The sequence below is a fragment of the Agelaius tricolor genome, unplaced genomic scaffold, assembly GCF_023055355.1.
Source record: "Agelaius tricolor isolate 1412-34295 unplaced genomic scaffold, bAgeTri1.0.p SCAF_1, whole genome shotgun sequence".
NCBI lineage: Eukaryota > Metazoa > Chordata > Aves > Passeriformes > Icteridae > Agelaius > Agelaius tricolor.
The window spans coordinates 10,757,774-10,776,832 of record NW_027269261.1 but is presented as its reverse complement, the minus strand read 5'-3'; positions in this window follow the sequence as shown (position 1 = coordinate 10,776,832).

Genomic DNA, 19,059 nt, shown 5'->3' with positions numbered 1-19,059 from the left:
CAAGGCTGTCCACTGCATTTCTATACAATTTAAAAGAAAATTGCTCCATGAAAAATAAATTATGTGATTGTTTCCTGAATTTGAATATCCTGCTTGGGTCACATGTAAGATAGGACAGTTGCCCACATATTCCATTACTACAGGAGAGCCATGGATTCTACAAGCATGAAGGGAGAAAGAAAACCTGCTGGTTTTGGCAGAAACAATCCACTCAGCAAGTCTGGGAGTCACAAGGGACGGGACAGGGAGCATTTAAATGCCAGCCCAGGCACCATTTTCCCTGGGGCTGGAGCATCTCAATCAGTCCAGACTTGAGCCTAAGGCAGAGAATTACATCAGCCCCAGTGACACAGCAAGGTAAATCATCAGGCAGGAGCCAAGCCATGAGTTAATAAAAGTCAAGGTGGCTGTAAATCTATGGAGAATTACTTTCACAGAAATCTTTCCATCCCTGATGGTCATGCACACAGTCACAATTCCACCTCTGAGTGTGCTCCCAGATATCACTCATTCTGGGCTTGCAGGCACCTAGAGGTAGATAGATTAGATAGATAGATAGATAGATTAGATAGATAGATAGATTAGATAGATAGAGGTTGCACCTTCACTACAGTTAACCCTACAAAAATTCCCAAAAGTAACTGCAATCACCTTCTTATGGAAGCTGACCCTTGGTGTATACTGTCGATATATACTCATATTGCCCACTGATGCTTCTTCAGATTTCCTGCAGTAGTTTCCAGGCATGCAAAAAAAGGCATTAATTAGATATTATCATCACATATGAAGAATAACACAGGATGGCAGAATCTTGCTCAGAGAGAAAAAATGGAGTACAAAACCACACAGGTTTTTTATACTCCTAACAGTCATAATGCTACAAAAGAACTTTGACACAGCAGCTGTGCATTTCTACAAGGCAAATTCACTATTATTAATACTGTGTCTCTCCTGAATTTACTAAAAATCCAAAACCTTTGAAAGCACCTCAACACTTTCTCAATTAACAATGCTCTAAAATGTGCTTGCCACTAAGTGCACCTTCATGAGTTATTTTTAAGGCAGTATTTATGTGAATTTCAAAACAATCCCAGGTGCTGTCAGCACCGTTTTTTCCAAACTGATGACTAAGATGTTTTGTGTGCTGAAGACATTTGCAACCAGTGCAGTTCAAAGACATAAGCCTCTGCTTTCCTTGCAGGAAGGAAGAACCTTCTAATTGATCTTAATGGGACTTGAATTTTGTCCACAGAGAGACACCAAGCAAGGCTTTTTAGCACTATTAGTGATAGCATCAACCTCTGTATTTCCTATGAAAAGAAAGGCTATGCAATACCTATGAGACATCCAAAAGAAAAGCTGTTAATGTGTGAGATTTCAGCCTCTACTGGAATATTGTCTGTAATCTCAAAGTCAAACCCAGCAGCATATGCAAACCAGAATTGAATGCTGTGGTACATATTGAAGGCATTTAACACTAGATGTCAAAATAAGCATGTACCCCTTAAAATTCCCACTACAAATACATCCACTCAAAGTCAGATGCTGGAATATAAATGAAAAGTATGCCTGGAATGTATTTAATGTCAGGAAGGGTAAACTGAAATGTGAGAATGCTGTTTTCTTTTCCCAGATACAAGCTGTGTTTATCTTATCACCAGATTTGGGACAAAAATGATGTAATATTAAATCAAAAACAAAAAAGCACCACGGATATGGCACTGATAGTCTAATCACAATCCACAAAGGCAAAGGCTGAGCTCAGATTAAGCACCTACCATTTATTTGTCAGAGCTTTACCCCACTAATTATTTACAGAATTTGTTCTAACCCACAGGCATGACATGTCTCTCTGGATATCACATTTACCCCAATACTGGCTTATAAAGCCTATCAAAGCACATGTCTCTTTCATGTCTGACTTTTCACAAATTGCATTTGTTTCAGGATTAAAGGAGGGAATTATTCCATCTTGGGATAAAAGGGTTTATTTGACACTTGTCTTTGCTCACCATAATGCTCCACAACATTTAGGCAGTAATGACTTGCATTTATACAGTCTGCTCAACACCTATTAAGCTGCAATTGAGTCAATTTTAACTCAAGTTGTGGAATACTCAACAGCAGCATTCAACTGTACAGCACATCAGTACCTGCTCCCTAAACTTCAAAAGGAACAACTTATTGCCTGTGACAGCTTTGAAAAAACACAAAAACCTATTTTGGGGGTCTTGCAGCTTATAGAAACACAGCTCAGCTGTGAGAGAATAAAGGACAACCACAGGAGCAGAGAGAGACCTCTTGTCTAGAAAGGTACAAATGGACAATGCATCAGTCTGCTTCATAGAATCACAAAATAGTTTGGTTTGGAAGAAACTTCTGAAGATCATCTAGTCCACCCCCCAGAAATGCTCCCCTAACTTCCACAATTATGATTCCACTTCCACTTATTATTAAATGTGAACCTCCCTGTCCACCCACAGTGGGAGGTTCACATTTAATAATAAGTGTTACAGGAGGATGGGGCAAAGTCTAAGAAACTCCTGCAGCTATGGGTAGTTCACCATGCATTGAAGTTCCAGCTTGGTGCAACTGGCAAGACCTGCCTTTCCCCACAGCTTATTCCCTCCTCTCTCCCCTGGCAGCAGGATTCATACTTGGAAACAACTTCACAGAATCACAGAATACGCAGAGCTGGAAGGGACCCACAAAGATCTTTGAGTCCAACTCCAGGCCCAACGTGGTCCTGGCCCTGCACAGGACCATCCTCAATAGTCACACCATATGCCTGAGATTGTTGTCCAAATGCTTCTTGGACTCTGTCAGGCTCAGTGCTGTGACCGCCACCCTGGGGAGCCTGTTCCACTGCCCAACCACCCTCCAGGGAAGGAACATTTTAATATCCAACCTAAAGATCTCCTGACAAAATTCCAGGCTGTTCCCTTGGGTCCTGTCACAGTCACCAGGGAGAAGAGATCAGTGTGTGTCCCTCCTCTCCCCCTCACAAGGAACTTGTGGGGTCTCCCCTCAGTCTCCTCCAGGCGGAACAGACCAAGTGCCCTCAGCTGCCCCTCACACAGCTTCCCCTCAAGGCCCTTCACCATCCTCATTGCCCTCTTTTGGACACTTTTTTGTTTCCCACACACCCTTGCATATTCCTGAACCTGACTTTTGCTCTGAATTGAAGCAAATGTGTGTATCACCTTTCATTTTAACCTCATTGGATTCAACGATCCTTCAAGTCCTTCTGACTCGAAATATTCCGCAATTTTCTGATTCTGATCTTATCTCTGTAAAATGCAATTCTCCTTTTGTCACATGTGCATGCTCTTCATGTTTCCAAAGGACACATAGCCAGAAAAAAGGCCAACAGGAAGATTTTGAATGGATGAGATAGTTTGTCTCCAGCTGGCCTTCAGTAGGAATCAATGCTATTGCAATACTAGGCCTCTCTCATCTCTAAAATGAAGCTACCTTGGGTTTCACCACCAAGGGCTGTCACTACATGCAAAAAGCAATGTTTTTGAAATAAGGATCTTTTTGTTTGACAGGAAGTTCTGCAAAGAACACAGCAGAAAGACAAAGCTTTGGCTGCCCCCATGTCAGCAAACAGTGAAAAGGATGCATTACAGAAACAGCAATGGGATTTGGAGTGTTTAATACTTTAAGCTATGCACAGAAATAGGGAGCTGTGATGAGGAACTGAAAACATAATTAATCTTATAAAAAATAAAAATTAGGGCAGCAATGTGCACATTCATTTCCATATCAGCTGCAGTGAATAAGTACTTACATTGGGATCTTCCTGTGTATTCCTATACAATCTTTTCTACAAATAATTCTTGGATTTCAAAAGATAGAACTATTTGGGTAAAAAACTGAATGGACAGCCAGGCCCAGAGAGTGTAGGTGAGTGGAGTTTACTCCAGCTGGAGGCCAGCCATTAGTGGGGCTCCTCAGTGTTTAGTATTAGGACCAGTGCTGTTTAATATTTTTATTAATTACCTGGACAAGGGAATCAAATGCACTCAGCAGACAACACCAAGCTGGGTGAGAATCTTGACCTGCTGGAGGGTAGAAGATTTTCTCAGAAAGGGTTGTGAAACATTGAATTGGGCTGACCAGGGAAGTGGCAGAGCCACCATCCCTGGAGGTATTTAAAAGATTTTTAAGATGTTAAGATGTGTTTCTAATCTAGGTGATTCTTTGATTTCTAATTTTATAAATCCATTCTGTGTTTGGGTAAAATATTTTTATTTATTGGGGTTTTTTTTACACTGGATGAGTAAATACATAGGTGCAGAACCGCTCACTCTAAGGTCATTTTCTGTGCAGTGATAGAAGAGCTACTGCTAAAAGCCTCTGCCTCTTAGTTTTTGTGGTTACCAAGACCAGTTCCAATGCCTAGCAAAGGCAATGGAAAGATTCACACTGTTTTCAATGTTTACCATTGGCTACTGTTTTTTGGTTTGGGCTGCTATCCCTCCTTTAGGGAATATAAATCTCATTCAAATCAGACTGGCAGTACATCAGCTGAAGTATGAAACTCCCCAGCTCTTACATACATGAAATAGCCTCGGAAATATGTTTCCTCTGCTTGTGAGTCATTGTGCCAGACTGCCTGAGACAGAAACACTTCTTTTTCCTGTGTTGAAACAGGGAAGCAAGAAGTTTCCCCATGAGTTAACCCCATGCTCAAGGTGGCTGGAAACCACTCCTACCCCCCTGCACAAGTGAACAGCAAGGCAGATGGGGAAGAGATGATTGAAAGATGCAAAAAGTAAATAGTCAATATATTTATCAAATAATAGAAAAATAAGATGAATTATAAAATAAGGAGATGCAGAAAAGGGAAAAAAAAAGTCAGCAAGGGATGACCAAGATAAATGTAACCATATAGGAATGCTCCAGAACTGACAGTATGTTGAAAATTGCATACATAATCACCATATTTTTCCAATAAGATAGTACCAGCTTCAATTGTTGAACATCAGCTTCCCCTAAAAGACATCTTAAAACACGGTGGGATGCTCATTTTCTTTTAAAAACAGCTATGCCCTGAAATTAGCTTCAGGAGAAATCCAAAATATCACATGATTCATCATTTCTTCTACATCCTCATGCCTCTCTTACCACTCCCACCTCATTTTAAAAATGGAGGGCAAATCTCCAAAACTGGGCATCTAAGTCAGTGTATGGGTTGTCATTTCAGCATATGGACCATCTGCACAAAATCAAAAGATATCTCCAATATTTAACAACTTATCTGATCTTCACAGAACCACCAGTTGAGTCGATTTTGTCCTTAGAGCACAATTTAGTGAGTTCTTGGGCATCAATGCTCATCACAGAGTAAGCATTGCAAGTCAGTTAATCAACTGCAAATAATAAAATATTCTCAGTGAAGAAAACAGCTCAATAGTGAGCAGTTGCCAGAAGCCTTGATTTCATTTGCAAAGGTACTCCACACTCACTTGGCACCTGGTAGCCTCAGTTTTGTGAGAAGCTGTTGTCAGGAAATGTTTGGTAAATCACAATTTCCAGGCATAACTACTAGGAGACAGCCTTAATGCCATGACCAGTGTCCATGAGCTTTCCCCTCTCAGAAAAGGGGAAATAACCTTGTATTCTTCAGATCAGCCTGAAGCAGGTTTATTACTGGGGAGATTTAAAAGCAGAGAACCAGGTTGGGAGATCGATTGGAACATCAGCATTATATTGCCAGAGACTCTCAGGTCCCTTTGCAATACAGATGGAGTTCCAGAAGGGCCTCTTGGCCATGCTCCCTCACTAGTTCTTCAATTACAGAAAAAAAGATACATGTATATTAATATTCCCACCTCCCACCTTTTATTTCTTCCACAAATTCAGACTTTATCCTTGCATCAGTGTCAGTTGCCCACGAAAATTCACATCAAGCAGCAGAAGCTTCCCGTTCCCATTTGGACACTCTATTTTTACTCCCCCAGTAATGAAACTGGGGCAAGAAAGTTTTCTGCCCTAAACTCAGTTGGCTCACTAAATCACCACATTAATGCTGCCAGCATCTCAGCCACCAATCCCATTTCCTTCTCTGCACTCCACAGCAGGTAACCAAGACACATAGAGATATCAGAAGATGGTTTGGGAGCAGGGCATTGAAGTGCAGGCCTTGAAGCCATCAGTTCATCAGGGAACTCTGACTGGCATCAACCAGCAGCTACTCACTGCAGCTGCAGACAGGCTAAAATTAGCTTTGGACTCTGGGTCATAAAGTGTAACTTGGAAGTTAATGTCCCATCTCTAAAGCCACAGTAGCTGGCTTCTGGAGATTCAACAGTATAATTAATTATATATCAGACAAAGCAGAGGCCAAGAAGAGTAAAGTTAAAAGCAAACACTTTTAAAAGGTCTCTTTTCTAGATCTCACATAATAAATTATAAGTTTGAAATAGTTAGTTCCTGGGGCAATACCACCATAAGTGTAAGTCAGTTACAAGAGTAATGACCCCCCAAAATATTCAATTATTGTGGCCTTGAAATCTTCATAATTATTAGCAGTTAGGTGCATTACTTTTCTATCTTTAAAACAGAGTTCTTGCACATATTGGAGGAAAGAATGGCTAATTGTTATTTTCCTAAACCAGGCAAAAAATATGTATTAATCTCTTAGATAGATAGATGCTAATTAAGGTTTTCTGTAAGCCATCAGACAGGCAAATAATAAAATTATACACATTAGTTTCTCTTAGCCATCCCAAAAAATACATATTTTTAGAAGCTGGTCTTTTAGAATTAGAGTTTAAATTTCCTCAGATTCTCTGCTCCTCTTTCAACTCATTCCTTAGGAAGTTTCCCATGGAATTGAAACCATTTACCACTATGTCTGATGCCATTAATCTGACCTCTCCTTTTGTCTCAGCTGACCACAGACTCTGAGCAATAAATAGCCTTTGCTATTTAGAGACTGCCTCTTGTTTCAAACCTTCTGAAGGATCCATATTTCAGCAGGAGTCAGCATGCAATATAAAGTTGCTCTTTAGTTCAAAGCAGTCAATAAAACATTATTGTTTGTCTGTTTGCTTATGAGACCTTGCTTCTTTCTCTTGCTGTGAAGGTTTCCAGAATGCAATTGTTCAGCTTCTCTGTTAAGACAATTCTAATAACAATTCTAATAATAACAGAAACCTGCTAAAAGCCAAATGATGCACAGCTCTGTCTGGCAATTCCACTAGAACAGCTCTCAAAACTATTAAATATCACATTTCTGTGGCCAGATAAGAAAAATCTCCAATCACAGAATCATAAAATGGCCTGGATTGGAAGGCACCTAAAAGATCATCTGGTTCCAAGCCCCCATGAGGTCTAAAAAGGTGCTGGCAGAGAATCCCATGGGAGCAGCAGGCCAGAGGCACTGCACATTCAGCAGGGACACAACTGAGGACCCAGGCACAGTCACAGGAGTGAGCTTCTATTCCAGATTGGAAACAAATCCCCATTTTCAAAGCTTCAAGTCAACACAGCCCATGATGAAAAAGAAAACCTCAAGAATTACTCCATAGTGACAGCAGTGCAATCCAGAAAACAAGGGCACTGGTGAAATTCTTCTCTTGGTGTTGGTGAAACCCTCCCTGGAGCTCATGCCATTTCAGAAGGTAAGACCTTCATGCCCCAAATCTCTGTCTGGTTTCAAGTGCTTGCATTAGAAGTACATATATTTAAATATAATACATATATTTAAGTAAGTTTCCCATGGTTGCACAATTGTGGCTGAATCTGAATAAAAAGCTCCCTTATATAATCTACAACTGTGTTTGCTTGTTAACTGAGGAAAAAGGATCCACAGCAATATGGAATAAAAGCCACACCCTGCAAATTCAAAATAATTCCCTGGAAATTAGTAATTTATAGGTAGAAATTTTAAAAAACAAACAAACAAACAAAACACCACACCTGTATATCACAGACTACATCTGGATTTTTCACATGTTGAAATGTAAATTTAGCTTTTTTTTTTTTAATATCCCGAGATGCTATTTTCTAGGATGGAAGAGACCATCAAGCTTTATTCTTGTTAATACTGTCTGATCTTATCTTAAATTCACTGTGCTGTTAGGATCAATATTTCTTTGCTAAGCACATCTCTAATAATGCAGCTGAACTGATGTAGAATCTTTGAAGTGTGTCACCTCTTTCACCCTCTCCAAAAGCAAAGGCAGGAGCACAGCAAGATATTTACATTTATTACCACATTTTCTGAGTAACATTTTATCCCTCTGAAGATTCATCTTAGTCTCTTCTAATTAAAATTGATTGTTGTAATTTACTCAATGTGTTATTATCACCATTGCCACCCTTCTACCACTATTTCTACGAGCTCTTTGAAATCCATCTGACCCATGACACATCTAAATTTTTCCACAGGTCACTGTGTAGGTGTTTATAACAGATGTTTAACTCAGCAAATGGTTGAACATTGTAACTGCATCACATCAAAAGGGTAAAACTGCAGTAGTACACCTGGTGAAAATACAGGCAGGACTGGAGGGAGCCCTGTTCCCATGCAACACAAGGAGAAACATCTCTCCCCCAGCACAGAGTGAGAAAAGGGTTTGGTTTGCAGTGGATAACAATAACAGGCATGTCTGGAAATGCAATGCTCTCTGTTGGTCCCAAAATGGACCTGGACACCCATCCTGCAAGATGATTTACAAACACATAATAAAATCATGGCTCCTGATCCAAAGACCTCTCCTGGTAAGTGTAGAGACAGAGACTGCAAATGAATCTGCCAAACATCTGGCAGTGACCAGAGCATGGGATGGCAGGCAAATCCATCCTGCTCTGGAATACTGTGGGTAATCCTTCAGCAGAACTGTGCAAACAGGCTCTTCTTCACCTGCAGCACGTGCTGGGAGGACAAATCACAGCAGGAGGATGCTGCACATCTGCCAGGCACCTCCCAGGCCACCTCCCTGCCTGGAGCAGAGATGGGTGAACACAAAAAAGCACCCCAGGCAGACTTGCACCAGTGAAACTTTGCAAGAACAGAGGGCAGTGAGTACAAATACATTTTAGTTTGCCTGTCCGTCCCGTCTGCGGGTGAATTACACACTGGGGCTCCTTGCTCCTGGTGGTTTGTGATATTTCGCAATTTGAGCCTGCTCCCTCTTCTTTCCCTCACTTTCCACATGTGTTTTCATCAAAAATTCAGTCTTCACCAGGACACAAACAGAGGAAACACTGACCTTTTAGTCAAAGAAATATACAGCCTAAAGAAGAAATGAGTTGTGGTCACAGACCCATTGAAGACCAGAACTGTTCATTACTGAAATCCCACTGGTTTCCTTTCCTGGAAAAACAACTGTTCTCCTCTCAGTTTTGGGTCCCTGCTCCTTCACTTTTTGGATGCTTGTGCAGTATTTCTCCACAAGAAATTGCAATGTTCTTTATACCTGTTGTCTGGCACTTTCATGTGCCTACACAGTGGCATACATTAATACAAATGAGTTTACACTGTATTTCAGTTAATAGGATTTAAATGTGACCGTGCAAAAATCCACACTGCAACTAATGTGGAATTCTTTAATTATGCAGTTCTCCTACTTCCACAGTGTTTACAGTCCTGTATCCTGAATATCTTTCTGGATTGGTATAGGAGAAGGGCATAATTAAACTTTAACAGCTATTTGTTTAATAATTTCACTAAACAGTCCCATACAAGAGCTCTTGTGCATTGCCTTCCTGCTCTAATGTTGCCTGCTACAAAGAGAAAAGCTGTAAAACACTTGGGGTCAGGCTTCCAGCTGGACCTCAGGGCAAATGAGGACAATCTCCCCTCCTCCTCCTTCTCTCCCAAACCCCAGCTTGTCTCACAAGCAAGCAGCAGAGACCTCCTACACCTTTACACCCAAACACATTCCACTTCATGCAGTTTGAAGAAAATTTCTCCCTGACTGCTCCTGTGGTCACCTAAAAGAAGTTTTGCTGTCCAAGTGACCTAAGTGCTGGTTTTGCTGCTATCACCCCAAACACAGCATCTGTTTATTCCTACTGAACTTCCACACCTGAAGGCAAAACCAGATCGAAGCAGAAATGCTGCTGAGCTCTTAAACAACAGGTCCTCCACCCACAACAAAAATGGCTGCAGTAATCACTGTCACTCCTGGTGACAGTTAAAAAATCAGAGCAATAAGAAGTGGCAAGGCCAAGCATGTCACCGACTGTATCCCTCTGCAGGCGCAGGATTGTTCTCTGCATTTCTGCCATGCAGCTTGACAGGACTTGTTAAAAATGTCCAAAGCAATTAAGTTTCAGCATCTTCTTTTGGGAGATAATTCCAGGTTGTAACAGATTTCACTGTCTTGATGAGTTCCCTGATATCCAATCTAAACTTTGCTTAATAATTTCCTCTCATTATTTCTTCCTTCAAACTCTTCCCCTTCATCCAGCACTACAGCCTCCGGGTATAAAAAAGCATTATCTACTATTCTTTCCTAATTTAACTGCCACATTTCTCACATCATGTTTGCTCCTCTTGGTGACAGAGGAGAACAAAGAATAAATTTGGCTTAATTTTAAATCCCCATGCCACCCTTTCTGGAGGCAGTTAGCATGTTGTACCAGGACAATTTGCACTATTTTTGTGCACTTATTTTGTTAGTTTAAGAGCCTGAACTCAGCAATCTACCTAGACACTTACAAAGAAATTACTTCAGATGACAGAAATCTTTACTGCCAAATACTTTTACAAAGAGCATGAATCTGATCTTTGTGTAGTATATTGAAAATTTCATCTTTTTGCAAAGAATATAAGAATTACACTGGAGAGGAAGGAAAGGACACAGAGGACACACTTACAGAGAAATAGCAGGGTTGAAGGTAACTCTAACTTTCCTACCCATCTGATTTGCCTTGCACACATTATATACTTTCATTCAACATTTATATAACGTGTATAAATACATAACACAAGAGAGAACAATCATTTCCAGTACATAACAAACATATAACTAGAAAGTCTTGCTGAAGTTTTTTTGTATTTGATGGAAGACCTCTATGATGTGCAAAATGTAATTTATTTCCTGGTCCCCCCTAAAGCAGACAAACAGAAACAGCAGAGGAAGATATTTGCATTCTAAAGTCAACAGGCAGCTGAAGTTCAGCTGCATGCCTAGAAAATAAGCTCTTGAGTGTGTCCTTGATGACAGAAGAAAACCCATTAGTGTATCTTGAAAGTGCCTGGTAGAAGATCTGATGGTTTCAGCTTAGTGAGCCATCATTCATTAGCCATTAGATAGCAGATGTGAGCTCAAGCTCCCCAGATCAGATAAAAATCATGACTGTGAGTTTAGGACATAATCAATATATGTAGATAAGAAACAGACACATGATCTCAAGGATTATGTTTGTGACTGTAATGACACAAGATCTTGCAAAAACCAGCAAGGAATGACTCTCAATTTCAGAAGAAGCAGGGGGCCTTCCTTAGAGGCATTGGAATAGCAGCACTTTGGCAGGGCAAAGCAGAGATAAGAGCAAAGAGCACACCTGTGTCACAGTAATGTCACCACCAGTTTAAGAAGTAGTTTTACTCAATCAGGGCAGCTTTTACCACAGTCACAGTCCCAGATAAGTGATCACCAAATTTTTTGTCCAAGAGACAGCAAATGCCATGATACATCTGCCTATTCTGAATTATTACAATAGCTCAGACAATCTCTATTCTCTCTTCCCACTCAGAGCACACAAGCTGTGAGCAGTGGCAAGAATAGGAAAACAAACAATTTCAAGTTCAGAAGCAGCCTAATTAAGAATTTCAAGTCTCCATAATAAAGATCCCACTCTTTTTTTACCCTTGCTCACCAGACCCACCCAAGTTGGCAGGAGGCATTTTGTGGCACCAAGGATATCACCTGTGACCTCTCAGGTGTCTGCTGTGCTGAAGTAGTGCAGCCTGTGCTATCACATGTACACATCTGTAATATTCTGCTCTGGGAGAAGTGTGTTCATGTTCTCCTTTCTCCACAAGGAGGAATAAATGAGCCTTCACTGCACAAGAGCATAGGGCCACCCGTGAAAACACTGTCCTTACAGCAGACAAACCACAATTTTCACCATAAAAATAAAAAGGCATAGTTTTTCATTAATTTGACAGTGCATGGAGTCTGCAGTTGCCTGGGATTGCCTTGGCCACAGCTGGCTTTACCAGATCTTAGCAGCTGCCAAGTGATAATTCCCTAGTCTGTTTTATCTTAAATTCTGCAAATGTAATAATATGTGGTACAAATCTGACCAAGTCTGCTAGTCCCTGCATAAAAACAATAACTATGTTAGCTCACACTGAGAGTGCAGCTTCCAAACTTGAGCAGGAAACCAAGGAAAAGGGAGCAAATTATGATGAAAAACATATTAAAAAAAACCAAATCCAGACTTGAGGCTGAAGAGGCAAAAAAAAACCAAACAGCTGCTGGTGAAGACTTCTCACAGTCTTACAAGACTTCTTACAGCCCTTCTTCTGCTCTGCTGGGGGCACGCTGAGGCTGCCAACATAGGATCCACAGGTGGGGGACACACAGAACATGGCACAAGAGAAATGAGGGAAATGAGGTCTCTGTATGACAGTTTTGATGGTGTTATTAATGAAGTTCTTCATTGTTCATTTGATAACTGGAGTCTGTTAATTGAACTCTTGTTGATGGTTCTGTGCAGGGACAGGAGTTGGACTCAATGATCCTTGTGGGTCTCTTCCTACTCAACATACTCTTTGATTCTGTGATTATTTATACTATGAATAAATAGTTTGCTCCATACTTGTGTGATGTGTTCCCTTTTTAAGATTCTTTGTGGCATGCTTTTTTATTATCTATCTATCTAGCTAGCCAGCTATTTTCATCATACAATCACAGAATATCTCAAATTGAATAAGGATCACCTCAGGACTGAAATTAAGCCATTTCACTAGAAGCATTGTCCAGAAATTCCTTGAACTCTGACAGGTTGTTGTCATGACCACTTCTGTGGGGAGCTTATTCCAGTGACTGACCAACCTCCCAGTGAAGAACCTTTCCTAATTTTCAATGTGTATTTACCTTGATGTGGCTCTGTTCTATTTCCACATGTCCTATCACTGGTCACCAGAGAGAGGATCCCCTTTGTATCACATGCTCATCAAACAGCATGTAAAGTTTTTTTTATGATGGAAGCAAGAACTACACAGGAAACTGTTAATCAAATCTGCCCTCCTGGGTTGTTCTACTGCAAGTCTTTTAGTGCATCCTCTTCCTAGTAATTAAATAATTATATTGCTTGTGTATAGACATATAACTGCCATTTAATTAGCAAGGAAAGAGCTGGAATTAAACACGAAGTTTTTTTCTAAATGAACATTTTAGGGAAGATTAAACTTGACTACAGTGAGGTGTGTCTCCTTGTTAGAGCTGCACTATCTCAGAAAAGCTTCTTGGCAAGCAAAGTCACTCCCCATGAATGCAGTATGATCTTAATCACAGCTAATGGGTAAATTAAAAATGTCAAAATTAGAGCAGCAAGCTAAGTGAATGCACTGGAAAGAAGAGTAATAAGAAAGAACAGCAGGAACTAAAAAATGTGTTTCCTAATTATATTGGAGATTTTCCATCTCTCTCAGTTTTTTGTCCTTTAATCCTCCTGAATCAACCTGCATGAGGCTTGTTCAGCAGACAGGACTCTGAAAGATGAAAATCGAGCTGGCTGTCAGCTGCCTAAGGGTGTGCAGGCAAGAAAGGGCACTGAGAAGCTGGGAGTGCCTCCCAACCACACCATCACTGAGCAATTTGCCTTTGTGAAATGTTATCAACTTAAAGAAAATCTGAGCCTAGCAGTTAGGATATTGAAAAAGGCCAGGATACGCTGTTCTTTCCCTGATGGAAAAGATGGAGGCCTGGATACACACCTTCCTTTTCTTAGGTTTTTTTTTCAGAAAAAAAAAAGAGAGTAAAGTAACATAAATAAGAGAGATGTCCCGGACCCTCAGAACTGTTTGCAGACTAATCCCAAATTCATGTGCACATCAGGACTAGGCTTGCCCTGGGCTAAGCTGCAGTGAAGATTTGCTGAACAGGGATGGTTGCTGCAGGGAACTTGAGTCACTCAGGCTGGCCAGGACCAGATCAGCTGGAGCAACCACCTGTCCAAAACCTTATTAACTTCCAAGTAACAGCAGATGACTGAGGATCTTCTCCAGCTGAATTTGGAAACTCCCCAAGAACAGAGATCCCACAATCTCTCTGGGCAATCTCTTCTGGTGTTGCATGGTGAAATCTAGTTTCTTCCATCTAAAATAGGAATTTCCATTGTTTCCACTTGTGATGCCTCAGTTTTTGTATTGTACCCCTGAGAGATGTCTGGTTGCCTTCTCTTGAGGGGATCTTCTTCAGCATTTCCTCATTTTTAATGCCTCCCCCAACCATCTTCTGCTTTCCCTTTCATGTTACTTTGGTTCATCAACAACTCTCTCACACTGAAGGCACCATTACCTCAAAATCATTCTTGGCTCAAACAAGATGAAAACATGAGTTAAAGCAAATAGCCATGTATAAAATGTAAACCAGACAAATGTTTAAAGAGGTACAGGGATGGAATTAAACCCTGGAGACTACTTGAAGGCAGTGTGTAAATCTATTATCTCATAGGAATGTAGATATCCCATAATGTCAGATGAGAGGAGCTGTCCTACATTTGTCCAGGGTTTTCGTGGGAAAGCACCTGACATGATTGGAACACCTTCAGCTCTAGAGTCCATGTCCAGCTGTAGGCATTATTCAGTTTCAGATGTTTCCCCTCCTCCATCCCCCTGCTTTTCACCACATTTCCAAGCAGTGCCAACAATCCTGGCACGTGCCAGCACCGCCTCCTGCACCTTTGGGTGCTCTTACACAATCACTGAGCTGCCTTAACACAGATTAGGCTCGCTGCTGTCTGGGGTACCCTGCTCAGCTATTTGCAAACTGCCAACCTATTCTGAGTGAAATGCACTTCTCTAAAGCAGATTTATTTACATGCTCCCATCCCTCTCATCCACTGTTACAGGAATTGCATGGTGAGGCAGGGAGGGAATTCATTTTCATATATAATGGAACAGGGCAACATAAGCTGGATAAGAATCTTTTCCAAGCACACAAGACGTGACTTAATACACAGAAGCTGTTGAAAGTAAAGAATTAAACCCTCAAATACCATCCATTCTTATTCAACTCAGGGGAAAAGTGTTTATCAAACAAGGGGACAAGATTCATAAACATCTTTATCTAGTTGGTTTTTTTTAAATGGCGTGGGGAAGCTGAGTAATTTTAAGACAGTCTCCTTAAATAACATGTAGAGCTCCTCGAGTAATGAAAACAATTTCAACAACAGTTGCATGTCATGAATAGGTGTTTTAAGGTCGTTTTTCTAAAACCATTCCTATTGCAGAATTTGCAATATCTGCACACTCAGATCCTTACAGTTCTGTTTTTCCATCCTCAGAGGAATTGACCAGCCAGTCATGAGGCTCCAGTTTGGAGCCCAGCAGAGAGGAGGAAACAGCACTCAGGGACAAGAGCAATGCCAGCTGAGCTGATGCCAGACCTGACAATCTTAAAATGACCATCCCATAAGGGAGATGCTTTAAACAATGGCAGACAAACAGCCCTCAGTGGATTACTCACATTTTGAAGGCGTTCAGTGTCAGGGAAGGCCATGTGCTCTCTGTCACTGAGCTGCAAATAAGCACAAGGAAGAATGCATTCAACTCCCCTTATCCTATTTTCTACTTGTCACAGTGTGGCTGCCTGTAAGACTGGAACACAAACAGCTGCACACCATTCCATGCACACAGACACTGTATTAAATGCCAAGACAATTGGAATTAACTGGTACTGGACTTCTCTTTAAGCTCCTTGTGTACCTCAGCTGTGATTCTTTTCACGAGAGAATTGGAAGATTATGGCTTGTTCTACCTTTCCTGTTATTGAAAAGCTGGTGTGGATGTTTTAAAGCAGAAAGGGAAGAAGAAGGATAAGTAAAAGAAAACCCCTGTCCTTTAAGGAAAAAACCACATCAATGTGCATGCAATCAGTAAATTACACCACTGGATACATTATGAATATTCTCACATGAAAAAAGCAAAAGGAAAGGGAGGAAAGCCTGAGAAGAAAGAAGCATCAAGGCAACTAAATTGCTTCCAGCCCCCAGGTTGCATCATTCAAAATTAACCTGCATCCTTTTATATAATGATGATTTGCAAAATGAAATAATACCATAAAATCATAAATAATACCAGAACACTCTATGCAGGCAGCAGTAAGAATCTACACAAACTAAAGAATGGGTGTGTCTGAAGTTTCACCCCAATTTCTGGCTACTAACACATCCCCAAGAGTTCATTTTGAAGATATCCCTTGGATCAGATAGGCTTCATGATTTTCAGAAACTGGAAATCCTGGTTTCTGACAAGTCAAAAAAGACATTGAAAGAGAAGCTCAGAAATTATGTCACCAAATAAACCTGCCACCTACAGTGAATTAAGCACAATTTGAGTAATGTGACACGCTTATAATGACAAACTGTAGTCAGAAAAATTATCTTCTTTTAATGTCCCTTTCCAAATTCCTAACATAAAGTATTTGAACCTTTCTGGCAAACCTAAGGTCCTCATTTTAATGAACATGGGGATTTTTGTTAGACTCAAGATGAAAGTGAATGAAACATGGGTTTTAAATTAAGATTTCTTTGATTTTTAAAAATAAAAACTCTTGTTCATAATATTTACCAAATAGGAAAAGTAAATGTGCATCCCATGGAATTTGGATTTGCAATTCCTACAACTGAATATCTCCCAATATTGAGAGGGAACTGCGTATCCCTAAATACTTAATACCACTTTTGGAAATATCAGATCATTATTTGATAATAATGGCTGCTAAGGTATCCCACAGAAAAGTGCAGTCATTCACTTACATGGGCCCAGACCAAGTTCCAAAAAAGACTGCAGAACAATTTATAGATTGAGGGGGCTTTAGCCCTTTCTTAGGCTAGATTTTCAGCACGCAGCAGCTCTGCTCTGGGTAACCAACTGAAACAATTGGATCATCAGACATTTGCAGTGCTACTCTTGGAGAACCAAGGGCAGCTCCGGAGAACTTTTGAAAAACTAGGAAAAGACCAGCATATCTAACAAGAATGTCTGTAGCTGTGAATGAAAAGCTGGGGGGGGAAATTCATGCTTTATACCAGAAAGCTCATTTTAAGAAGAGATGGGTAAAAATCTTTAACCTTTTAGTACACTTTTTAAAAGCCCAAAAGATTTTGCTAGTGTGTGTTTAACTGAACAGCCTCCCATTCCAAACTCCTGCTTTCAAAAATATATTACACAACTCTTAGTCATTGAATTTTCAACTTTCAGGGGAAAAAAAGAAAAGTACCAAAAAAAAAGAGAGATTTTCTCATATGAACTAAAAGTGCATTATCTAATTGTATTTGTGCATCATGCATCAACTCTCAAGATAAGATAGGTGTGCAACAAATATTTAATCAGTTGAGTCATTTTCCCTCTGAGGTTCATCATTTGACATATTTTATCAACATACTTAGTTGGAATTTTTTGTCAGTATTTTTGTTCTAAGTATTGAATATTGAAAGTAAAACCCTGAAAAGTTTTCCAGAAATACATTCCTGACAAATATATCCTGGAGTCATATGAATTCCTGCGGATCATATTCTCTATTATTTAGTTTCCTGAAGGAAGATATTAAAAAATAAAAAAATTGAAAGATTACATACATTATACATATTACAGTATACTATATATACTAAACTGTAATGAAAAGGTTTTTTTCTTCAGGAATGTGATGTACATTCATCTCATACAAACAACTTCAAAAAAATGAGAAAATCCATTAATATTTTCAGTGATGTAATATCTGTAAGAAGCTCACTTTGTGACAAGTAAATCAAAGTACTACGGATATGATTTTTAGCAGCACAAAGAAATTCATAGACTTTAAGAATATGTATTTTGGATAGTAGAGATATTATCTGGCTTTCAAGAATCATGTTTGCACTGGTAAGAAACACGTCATGGAATCATAGAATGGTGTGTGTTGGGAGGGACCTTAAAGCCCACCTGGTTCCAACCCCACTGCCGTGTGCAGGGACACCTCTCACCAGACCAGATTGCTTCCCAGGCCCTTCAAGGCTTCTGGGAATGGGACATCCACAGCTTCTCTGGGGAACCTGTGCCAGTGCTTGACTGCCCTCAGAGGAAAGAAGTTTTTTCCTGATATGTGAACTAAACCTACTTTTTGTCAGTTTGTATCCATTTTCCCTTGTCCCAGGTCCTTATACAAAGTCCCTCTCCAGCTTTGTAGGCTCCCTTCAGGTGCTGGAAGGCCACAGTTAGGTCACCCCTAAGCCTTCTCTTCTCCAAGCTGAACAAGCCCAACTCTCTCAGCCTTTCCTCATTAGAGAGGTGCTCCATCCCTCTGATCACCTTAGTGACCCCTCCTCTGGACCTGCTCCAACATCTCCATGTCCTTCCCATGCTGGGAGCCCAGAGCTGGATGCAGCCCTGCAGGTGGGGCCTCAGCAGAGGCAGGAAGAATCCCCTCCCTGCCCTGCTGCCCACGCCCCTTCTGATACAGCCCAGAACACGTTTGGCTCTCTCAGCTGCCAGCACACATGGCTAGCTTTTGTCCAGCTTCTGATCCACCAGCACCAAGTCCTTCCCTCACACAGATGACAAAACAATAGGTGTTGGGTTTTTTTCTTAGCAGCAATGCATAACACAAGACCTATTAAACTCCGAAAAGAGCGTTACTGGAGAATTACACATTCCCAAACCTGCTCGTGCTGAGGAACCACATTGCAGGGTGTCTGTTAACCCAGGATCACGTGATGTGTTTTCAGCAGGAGCTATTTTTGTGTGCCTCCAAAGGAATCAAAACCAGCACACAGAACAAACTGTTGATGGCAACCTTGGCCAGCATTGTGGTACCACTTCAGATGGAGGAGTGCACGTCAGAGCACGTCGTCATTCCGTGGCTGCTACAGCGTGCGTGGCAT